General features: G+C 46.8%; 1 pseudogene; it reads left to right on the forward strand.

Moving 5' to 3' along the window:
• Positions 1–10,044: 10,044 nt before the first annotated feature.
• LOC9270538 (BTB/POZ and MATH domain-containing protein 1-like) lies at positions 10,045–11,744 on the forward strand (annotated as a pseudogene).
• The last annotated feature ends 211 nt before the right edge of the window (positions 11,745–11,955 follow it).

An 11,955-nucleotide genomic window follows, 5' to 3' on the forward strand; every position in this document is an offset into this window, starting at 1 on the left:
ATGATCTGATCTAGTGGAATGATTTTAGTTATTTCCCTCTAGCTTGAGTTTGGCTTCTTCCTCGAACGATTTGACGAGTTCTCTTTGCTTGCATGTTATAACTGAAAGTGCAATATGTTCAGTCTTCTATGTGTGGTAAAAACGCTGTGGTTGCTGGATTCGGTTAGTACTTATGACAAAGAAAAACGTTGTACAGCGACGAGCCATTACCAACGAGCATATGAAGAATCTATATATGGATGGAAAACCCCTAGTGGATGCAACAAGTCAATTAGGCTGAGTTCGGATGGGGGAGATGGGAACCCAACTTCTGCGCACGGAAAACGGAGCAGTCCATTAACACATGATTAATTAAGTATTAGCTAATTTTTTTTCAAAAATGGATTAATTTGATTTTTTTAAGCAACTTTCGTATAGAAACTTTTTACAAAAAATGCACCGTTTAGCAGTTTGAAAAGCGTGCACGCGGAAAACGAGGGAGAGGTGATGGGAAAAGGTGCATGCGAACACAGTTCTCTCTGGAAAAAAAAATGGTAATACATGCAACAGTAGCTTACTAGCTTTCATATATTGCATTCGATGCTATATAATCAGCAGTAATCGTTGTTCCGAATTGAAGTAAATACTTCTTTTTCCCTGGTCCGGCGAAGATAAAACCGGCCGATAAAATTTTATTAAGAGAAAGAGCCCATAACATGGAAACCACGGTACAACAAAGTTTATTGTAGCCATTGACTACTACGTACGGTCACGGCAACTCTACGACCAAACTGTTACAAATCCGACAAAAGATACCAAGGCTCAAGCTAGGAGGGAGAATGCAGCTTCATGACACGCCACACCCACAGTTCTTTTTTCTTAGACAATGGATAAAATCTGGCCTTTGCTTCAACACACAAGCTAAAGCCCCTTATTACATAGTTCTTGGCTCAAAACCAAGTATAGAAGTATGTAGCTGAAAAGAGCAATACCAGTGGCCGGCTCATATTTTCAAAGATCCGCGCACTTCGTTCCTTCCAAATCATCCAAGTGGAAGGCTCAATTGACAGCAAAATCTCCAGAGAGTATGCAGAAATGAAGATAGCAAACTAATCATAGGACTATTTCAGCTTCCACCATTTTTATCACCTGTCTCTGTTAAACCAACAGTCAAGAACCAACAGTCAAGAAACATTTAGTTTCAAAAAAAAGTCAAGAAACATCACAGTTACAGTCAGCAAATACAAAATAATAGGTTCACTACATGTTGAATGATTTGAAGTATAAAGCTGTACTGTACCTGATGATTTTATCCAATCCTGAGTGCAGATGAGGGCTTCCACTATCTCGGGACTCATCTTTTGATTGAAAAGTATCACCCTTTCACCAGTTTTGTTAAAAGCATATTCAGCAGAAACTGCACTTCCAGGTATTGCTAAAATGTCGCGTGCAAGCCTAGCAAGAGTTGGATACGTTGACGCATTATCCTTCCACCATTTCAGGATATCAAATTGGTCATTCTGAGGATAAAGTTCCCCCTCAATGTACGAAGTTAGTTCTCTGAATTCTCCATTTGATCCTTGCTCAATGTCATTCTTATCTGTTCCATGTAATGAATCATTACCGTGTCTATCCATCTGTAGATCATTACTCCTGTGATTAAGTAGCTCACCAGTTTGCCAATCAACATTACAGGAGTATTGAAGAAAGAGCTCATAAATCTTTGCACGAACTTCAAGGACGAACAATTTGGCACAACCACTACTGGAAACTTGTGTGAAGCACTGCTCAAGATACCTTAGTTTGAACCTGGGATCTAGAAAAACAGCCAGAGACAACCACACGTAGCATTTTCTCCAAAGGATGTCAAATCTTTTCTTCATATAATCAACATTAATGATGCATTTCATGTTTAATTTTCTGGATGATTCTCCAAGAGCTATACCCACCCTCCAAAGTGCATGAAAATGTGAGTTGGAAGTCACGTATTGTCTGGAAAGTAGATCAATTGCATGGTAAATTGGCCTTACAAGATCACAAAAGTTTTTCGTTGCTTCTAGTCTTTGAGGAGACGGTTTCCGTATATCCATTTGCGAGTCCATCTCTTCAGGGTTTGGGAACTCTTTATTAAACTGCAAAGCAGCCTCAAATAAGTAGAAAGTCAAGTGCCATTTCTGTGAACCAAGAGACGGTTTGTTTAGGTGCATCCGCGAAAGAATCTCCTTGTATTTTTCCAGACAAAGTGCAGAGCATGTCATGTACTCAAACCATTCCTTACTTATTTCCTTGACAAAATTTCCGACATCGTAACCAAAAAAGTCGTGAAGCGCATCTATCATACAAGGCACAGTTAATAACTTATATTTAGCAAGAAGATAATTCTGTACTTCTCCTGCCATACACTCCTCCAAGTCAGATGTAACATTATTACGGAAATTCTTGTGCAATGCAAGTCCTAAAAGTTTATGCTCAAGATTCCAATCTTGGACTGCTTCTTTTATTAGAGAACTATCAATTTCCTCAAAATTATAGTCTAACGAATCTCTTATATCCAAGTAGGATTTCCAGTTGGTCAGAATACCCACATAGTAATCAGCACCATCAGGGTATCCGCCATAGCCGTAGCTAATGATTTTTCTATTCATCTTCCACTCGTTGTCAATAAAATGTACTGTGATACAGACGAAGGTTTTAAACTCGACGTACTGCTTTGTTACCGACAGGAAAACTCCTCCAGGTGTAAGTTCTATTTTCTCTTTTAGCTTCATCTTTTCATTATGAAAAAAGCTGAGGAACTTCTCTTCAAAAGCAGCCTGCGGCACCATATTATAATCAGGACAGATGGCAACCAAAAACTGCCTAAAATTTGCACTGCTTGGCACTAAATATGAGCAATGGTTGGAGACTAAACCCCTAATAAGCAATTCAAGAGATGTTTCTTGATCAAATTTCCTGTTATTTGCAGCAGATGAATCAAGTATTGAAGATGACCCTTCTTGCTGCAGTCTAGTCGTTCTAAATTGTGCAGGACATATCTTGAGATGTCGGCGCAGATGGCTTGTTCCTCCTGAAGTTTTTCCACTGAGGCATTTTTTACAATGTTTACATTCTGCACTTTGAACTTTTCCACCACTGAACACAGCAGTGAAGTCTTCCCATACCTTGGATTTGGATTTTCTTTTTTCACTGGAATCAGAGATCATTATCAAAGGGTGATTTTATAATTCTTGAGATTGAGAAGGTACCGGGAGATACCACATTTTCTAGTGTAAAATTTTCTTACAGATACCATATTTACGGATACGAAAACTTTTGGCGTAAATTATGGTACCTACAGATACTTTTGTAAGGACCGCAGAATTTCTCCTTATCAAAAGTATAAGTAAAAAAACAATCTTACGGTCCTTGAGGAGATACCATGAGGTACTAAAAATTTAGTGTAAAATTTGGTACCTCATAGTACCTAGGTATCAAGAGGTACCAAATTTACAATAGAAAACGTGGTAACTCCTTAAGGACTGTAAAATTGCTCTAAGTAAAAACATGCAAGTCATTCCATTAAGAAGGGAGAGTTTCTTAGACCACAAACAGAGAAGGTCCCATGCTTTCAGGCCAAAACAAAGTGAGAAGGCAGGACTGAAACTAACCAGTGAGGCAGCGACAGAAGACCAAAAGAGAGATGTTGCGGATCTGCGGCTCACTAAACTCACCAGTTGTCCATATAAAGAGTTCTAATTTTAGTTTTCAGGTGAATAACTTTAAGAACATTCCAAAGATTGTAAGTAAAGAATATAATATTTTGCCAGATCTATGAGCTTCAATATTCAAATAGGAACCAACATTCATTGAGACATATATGCGATTCAAACATAGAGAATACCGGATTGCTCACAAGCCCTACAAATATTTCATCTTTTTTTTTTTTTTTGCCAGCCGGCCAAAGAGAGGGCGACCAAATTTCATTAAGGGACAGAAGTATTGCAAATGTACATGGTTAGTTACCTCGACAGGAAGCTGTCGAGTGGTTGTGAGGCTGTCAAAAACGACCCCATCACTGAAAGAAAGGTATCAATTATCAAAAATCTCAATTAGACATTGTCTTTTAAGAGGTGTCATTTATGGTATGCAAATTACTCAGGTTTCTATCTTTAATGGAAACATTCAAGCACACAGACTACAGTAATAAAGCAAATCCTGATAGCTATCGGTCTGATGGTTTATCAGTCTCCTGACATCACTATATTCTTTGATAAACACTTCCGTTTATGCTCAAGAGTGGAAGTATGAAAAAAAAGGGAAAGAAGATAGTCGCAGAGAGCAGAATGTTTATTCACAATTGTCACTGGGATTACCTTCGGTGATAATTCTTACGCTGCTGAGAGCTGTTACCCAGAACATCAACGTCAATTGTGTTATGCGCGGTGGTATCTTGAGCTGCAGCTGCAGGAACATGTCTGTCCAGCAAAATAAATTATGCACTTAAGTTCTGAACCTTGCAAAATTCATAATGAGTAAGTAACAAAAGTTCAGTAACACCTTATTGCATTGTCATCACCAGCAGCTCTTGCTTCACTAGCATCATCATCCCCGCTGTCACTCGAACCAGATTGTAGCCCATCTTCCTCCTCATTCCTAGGCATTGCAACTGAAGGCCTGATAACCCCTGCTGCTTGTAATATCTCACCTACAAGGATTGCATCCAGAGTAGCTGAACCATCTCCAAACACCCTTTCTGATGAGCGTGGATGGTTGTGACTGCCCTTACATACTGTTTTCTTGATCTGTCCATCTGCGGAGCGCGTCACGGATTTCTCGGCACCGCAGTTTGCTTGAGAACATTCATAGTAGAATTTCTGATGGCACCCACCCTGAACTAATTTCTGCCCACACATCCTCCAGTTGTAGCCATCATATTCAGTTGGGTTGGGATATATGCCACCATAATCTGTGTGAGATGGCAGAGCTGGCATCTGCATTACTGCTGGTGCTGGGTTGGAAGAACAACCGGCATTCTGCTGCTGCATATTAAGTTGTTCTGTTAGCCAGCTGCGAAATCTTTGATCGGCCATGCCGTCCTGAGCTTGACCTGACTGATTATTCTCCATTTCTTTTTCGGTCCGGTTGGAATGAGAGATTTTTTAATCAAGATTGCTAGAGGAAACTGGGAACTGAACAATTCTTGTGATATCCTATGAAATCAACCATGCCATTCCAAATAGATTGTCTGCCGTTTCAGTCATACACGGGGTACACGGCATGAACAGATCCAAGGTAATCTGCTGTACGGACTGTAATACAGAAGGAAAATGGATCCTATGCATAATTTATTTTTTAAAGAAAAGGTGTAAAAACCAAGTTGAAATATCAAGAGAAAGGCTGGGGAAAGAGAGCTAATGAACAACTTACTTGTAATCGCGAAGCAGAAATCGGCACAAGAGATCGCAAGACTTGGATCACCTTCTTCAAGCCATCGACATTGAGTCCTGTCAAGTCAAGGTTTAGGATTCGTATTTTACTAGAGTAGGTAATATGGTGGCGGTTCATATAAAATGGCAAGATTCCTTCTCCTTCTTTTTGAAGGCATAGGATGGCAGGATTTAATATTGATTGGCACTCGGTTTCACAAAGTTTTTAAACGCAAACAGATGCTGATGGATCCACCACCACGGCCACTAGTAAAAATACAGTGGGTCGATCCATGAACCCAAATCAAAACTAGTGGGTAACCCGTGGATTATCTACTAATCTGACCTATATGAGGATTTGTGGATTGACCCATTTATATCTCTAGGTGTGATAAGTCAGGCCACGATACAGAAATCCGTGGTTTATGCACTTATTTGATATATAAATAGATTCGTGGGTTAACCTACTTGTATCCTTAGTCACCAGTGCTCTTTGCTAGAAATTGGATGGTCGCAACTGATCGATTTCCCCTTTCAGACCCAAAAAAATTGCTAGAACAAAATATGCGGAATGAATAAATGATGCTGTGGTTGCTGGATTCAGTCAATATGTGGCTCAGAAAAGAAAATATTGCAGCGGCGGAAGAACCGCCGAGGGCGCGCTCCACTGCCCCGGCACCATCGTCACCGCCGCCAACATGAATGAATTCGGCGGGAGGTGGTGTACTCGGTACGACACCATTTGGGCCGAAAATTTTGGGCCGCGCGGTGAAGAACGGCCTAGTTAATCACCTGAGCCCAGAATGGATGGTCCAGTTAATCCATTTGGCATTTGTGGGCTGTCAGCCTGTAACTGTCGATGGGCTATGTCGGTGGGCTTGGGGTACCTGTCGGGGTGTGTGGGTGTTTGGGGGGAGGGTTTTAGCGAGAGATTTGATAATAAGGAAAAAGTACACCGAAGGTCCCTCAACTTATCATCGAGTTACAAAATCGTCTCCCAACCACAAAACCAGATACAGGACGTCCCTCAACTAACAAAACCGTTCACTTTAGATCCTCCGGTGGTTTTGATCCCGATTTTGTGTGACGTGACGGTTGAGTCAGCGTGGGACCCACGTGGGCCCCATATGTTATAATGCCAGGTCATCTCTCTCCTCCCCTCTTCTCTCCTTTCCTCATGTCTATCTGACTTCTCCCCGATTCGATGGCGACGCGGCTGCGGTGGTGGCGGCGACGGGCGACGCGGCTGCGGTGGTGGTAGGACCTGCGGGCGGGCAGTGGTGAAGGGGCGGCGGGGGTAGGAGCGGCGCGCGGGCTCCCCCGTCGGCCGCCACCCACGAGGCCCACGACCACGAGGCGGCGTGTGCAGCGTCAAGTTCGGCTGCTCCACCACGACGGCCGGCTCGTTCCCGGCCGACGGGCTGGTCGGGCTCAGCGGCGACGCGGTCTCCCACGTGACGCAGCTCGGCGGCGAGGCGTCGCTCGACCGGAGATTCTCCTACTGCCTCGTCCCGCACTCCGTCAACACATCGTCGGCGCTCAACTTCGGCACCCTCGCCAACGTCACCGAGCTCGGCGCAGCGAGCACGCCGCTCGTCGCCGGGGACGTGGACACGTACTACACCGTGGTCCTCGACTTCGTCAAGGTCGGCAACAAGACGGTGGCTTTGGCGGCGAGCTCCCGCATCACCGTGGACTCCGGCAATGCAAAAATAAGCTTTGTTACTCCTGCAAATTGCAAGTGAACAGAACAATGTCAAGCTAAGTTGTTCTTTAATCAGAAGAACAGTATATGAACAAGCAGAATTTCAAGATATTTTGTGGCGCCGGTTTTTCAAGATATTTTGTGGCGCCGGTTTTGCTTTCTTACCTCGCTATAGATTCTGTGAGAGATCAAATTACATGACCCATAAATTGTAGAGCAATGCAAGAGTAACACTCCCAGCTAAGAAACTAATTGATGTATAACACTCCGATCTTCTATCTTCGTTAGGCGATGCAATGAGAATTCAGAATTCTCACCAACAGCCAGCTTGCTAGAATAGAGTATGAGTTACTGATCTTGAATGACCTCATGTGTACATCCAGCAGGAAGCAAACCGAACAAGCGATTCCGGACTTGACGCTGGAGTTCGGCGGCGGCGGCGGCCGTGCGGCGGTGGCGCTGAAGCCGGAGAACGCGTCCGTGACGGTGCAGGAGGGGACGTTGTGCCTGGCAATGGTGGCGACGACGAAGCAGCAGTCGGTGTCCATCCTCGGGAACCTGGCGCAGCAGAACATCCACGTCGGCTACGACCTCGACGCCGGCATGGTCACCTTCGCCACCGCCGACTGCGCGGGGAACGGCCGGCCGACGGAGCAGACGAGCGGCGGGCAGGCGCGCTGCGGGAGAGGAAGATGGCGCCGACGGGGAGGGGGACGGGGGGAGCGAGGATGTCGACGCCGTCGTCGTCCATGGCCGCAGTTCTCACGCCCGCGCCGTCAGCGGCGTCGCCGGCGGGAGTGTGTGAGCGCGGGGCAGCGGCGGGCAAAGCAGGCGGTGGAGGGCAGAGCGGGCACGACGCCGAAGACAGCTTCTTCCCGCGCCGGCGCCACCGGCCGCCTCTCCCTTCTCAAGCGTCGCCGCCGCCGCCGCCTCCCTTATCTCGTGTCGTCGTCGTCGTCGCCGCCGCCGCAGCCGCCTCCCGGGCCTCTCCGAGGGTCCGACCCCGAGGTCGCACGCGCCGCCACCGGCTGCCGGACCTCCTCCCCACCCGCCAGCCGCCCTGCAGAGAGGAGAGAAGTGAGAGGGAGAGACGAGGAAGGGAGAGAAGAAGAGGAAGAGATGACCTGGCATTCTGACATGTGGGGCCCACATGGGTCTCACGCTGACTCGGCCACCACCTCAGACAAAACCGGGGTCAAAACACCGGAGGATCTAAAGTGAACGGTTTTGTTAGTTGAGAGACGTCCGGTATCTGGTTTTGCGGTTGGGGGCCGATGTTGTAACTCGATAAAAGTTGAGCCCGACGAGCGGTCCACGGAGCTGCATCCCTACTCACCCGCGGGACCTTCGGTGTACTTTTTCCATTTGATATCTTGACATTTTAGTCCACGGGTTTTAGCAAGAGGTTTGATAACTTGACATTTTAGTCCACTTTTATTCACTCGGATGCTACACGTATTTTTTTTAGATAATGAAAACTTTTATTAATAAATTCAGTCAATTACATCGAGATGATACAATTATCCTGATAACACTTTCAGCCTCTGCATAACTAAGATGCACGTAGCCAAACATACAAAACCACACTCGAAAGGAAAAAAGAATGACATGGAGTATTGAGGACCATTAATCCAAAGACTAAATTGTCACTCATGAATAACTCCTTGGCCATCTCCTCCAAAAGCACAGAGCTTTAAGCGCCACCAATTCTAAAACTAGATCACCACCCATATCCCTGGGTAAAAAACTCCTTAACCACCTTCTCCAAATGTTGACATGCCGCAAATACCATATCCCGCGAACCACATATCCTTATAAATGTCGGTTTTACAATAAAAGACTATCTAGATGGTATTTGACAAAAAAAACACCTTATAAATCATTCAAATTCTAGACCGTTGAATTGCTTTAAAATTCGTGTGTGATATTTCTAACCCCAACCCTCCCCTCGTCGTTCCAGCGTCGTCGCCACCTCTCGCTGCCGTGCCCGGCCTCGCACCGGAAGGGGTCAACGAGACCACCTAGCCGGCCTCCCCCCCTCCTTCTTCCCTAATTAACGGCGCAAGTGCCCTTGTCCCTCCGTCTTCCTCTTCGGTGGCTCCATGCCGGTGGATCCGCCACCACCAGTCGCCGCCTCCTAACCACAAGTTTCGGTTTGTCTCCGTCACCAATGCTGACCCATTGGCCTTCATCCCCGTGGCTTCAGCACCGTCGCCTTCCACGGCAATCCCTCTAAGCCTGGCGATCCTCCTTCTTATACTTCCCCCTACCTTCCCTCTGCCTCACACCCTATCCAAACCCGGGATGCCGGGACCCTAAACCCTAGTTCCAATGCCTTCGGCGGGGTCTCCAGAGTTGGAGAAGAAGGCGTCGCCGGAGCTGAAGGAGAAGAGCTGAGGTCATCAGAGGACAAATCACAAAACAAATCCCAGGTCAATAATCTGCATGATTTTGGTCTCAGAAACCTTTCGCCAACTATTTAGCTGTTCCGAATAAAAGAACAGTTTTGTTATTTCACTTGCGACAGATATTTGGGTTTCTATAATTCAAATTTTCATCCATAGGATCTTCCGTCAAGGTTTGTGTTCGTGTATAATTCAAGTACATTGTACTTACACTCAGCTATAGTACACAAAATTAGATTTTACAGCAGTTTTGTTTGTCTTTTTATTTAAAATGGGTTATATCTCTTGGTTAAAAACTCTGTAATGTTCAAAGCTAGTATTAATATGAATATATATACGGAGTAGGTTGTAAAAAGAAAGTTAAATTACCAGATTTCTCGGTTTTAGCAAGATGGGGCCGGAGGCGGCGCGGGAGACGAAGGGGAGCTTGGCGGCGGCGTTTGGCTTCCTGGGCACTAGCGGCGGCGAGCCGAGAGCGGTAGCTCGTCCACGCGTCGGCCATCGGCGTCCGCCTCCCCGAATAAAATATTCTTTGTTTCCATCGCGTCGCGGCCTCCTTTCCCCTTTCCCCGCCATCCAAATTGACGAGAGTTGACGAGCACGACGACCAGATCGACCAAACCATCGGCGCTCGCCTCTTGCGACTGAGAGCCTGAGCGAGACACAGAGGTAACACTCTCCTTTTGGAGTTCAATCGATTGTTCTAGTTCCTTAGATAAACTCAAAAATTGTTCTAGTTCGATCGACTTATCGGATTTTGAATCTCTACTTGAAACTTCCTTTTGAACTTCCCGCTGAAGTTGAAATAGTTCTCAGATCGACATGGGATGGAGAGGATTCATTTTTCACATCCATCTAATCGCCTCGACATTACAATTTGTAATAGCGATTGCACATTCATTCATTAGGTAGCTCCTGAGACTGTTTATCTACTACAGTAACTTAACTTTGATGTAATCTTGCTATTAATTTATCCCCAATTCCTCGATCTTCCTATACTTAAGATCCGTACATCCATGGGGGCGTCATTCTCGTCGAACCTCACCGACGCCGCGCGCGCCGTGCACATGTTCAAGATCAATGGCTACTCCGCCACCAGAGCCATGGCGAGGACGGACTCCCTCCCGTCCAGGCGCCTCCCCGTCGGCGGCTACCACTGGGAGCTCCGCTACACCGCCAGCCTCATCGCCGACTCCAACCACTGGGTCGCCCTCAAGCTCGTCCTCCTCGCCGCGCCGACGTCAAGGCCGCGCTCCGATGCCGCCTCATCAGCAATAGTGCCACCACCTCTGCCGCCGTCGACGGCCACGTGTCGCACGCGTTCAAGCGCGCCGGCGAGAGCTCCGCGTGGGTCCTGATCCTTCGCCGGAGCGCCCTGGAGGCGTCGGGGGCCATCGTCGACGACGCCTTCACCGTCGAGTGCACCATCACGGTGATCACGGAGATACCTGACAATGTCGCTGCGGCGGCGCCGGCAGCGCCGGCGAATGTTCTGCCCCCGTTCTCCGGCCGTGGTCTGTCCTTGAGCCATCACCTCGGCGAGCTCCTGCGCCGCGGGACGGGGGCGGACGTCACGCTGGTGGTGTCCGGCAAGTGCTTCCCGGCGCACAGGGCAATACTCGCGTCGAGGTCGCCGGTGTTCATGGCCTCCTTGTTCGGCGACATGAAGGAGAAGAGCTCCCGGAGCGTCGAGATCAGGGACATCGAGCCACAGGTGTTCGGAGCAATGCTCGGCTTCATCTACACCGACTCGGTGCCGGAGCTCGATCAACAAGACGGCGTCGTCGTCGCGCAGCACCTGCTGGCGGCGGCGGACATGTGCGGGCTCGACGGGCTGAAGATCATGTGCGAGGAGAAGCTCATCGCTGGCGCCACCGTGGAGACGGCGGCGACGACGCTGGCGCTGGCGGAGCAGCATGGGTGCCCGCGGCTCAAGGCGAGGTGCGTCGAGGTCGTCGCCGCGAACCTCGACGCCGTCATGGCGACCGAGGGTTACAAGCATCTCATGGCGAGCTCGCCGCTGGTGATGAATGATCTCCTCAGGGCTGTGCGTGGAAGGAAGAGCTGAATTAATCACCGAGGTGATTAGTCCCAATCTCAAACATTTGGTATTACTAATAGCAATGCTATGTATAGGTAGGAGTATTTGCTTGCATCTGATGTTGCGTTATCTCGTATGTAATGAACAGCTAAGCTCATAAACAGTTTCAGCCCACTATGAATTTATCTATGGACCCGTGCTGGTACAAACTGTGCCTAACACTTCCCACACGTTTCATAATATAAGCCGTTTTGACTTTTTCTAAAGTAAAATTTTGTAAAAGTTTGATAAAAATATAGTAATATTTATAACACTAAATTAGTTTTATTAGACTTAGCATTGAATATATTTTAACAACTTCTTTGTTTTATGTTAAAAATATTGCTATATTTTTTTATAAATTTGATCAAAGTTAAGGAA

The sequence above is a fragment of the Oryza sativa genome, chromosome 8, assembly GCF_034140825.1.
Source record: "Oryza sativa Japonica Group chromosome 8, ASM3414082v1".
NCBI lineage: Eukaryota > Viridiplantae > Streptophyta > Magnoliopsida > Poales > Poaceae > Oryza > Oryza sativa.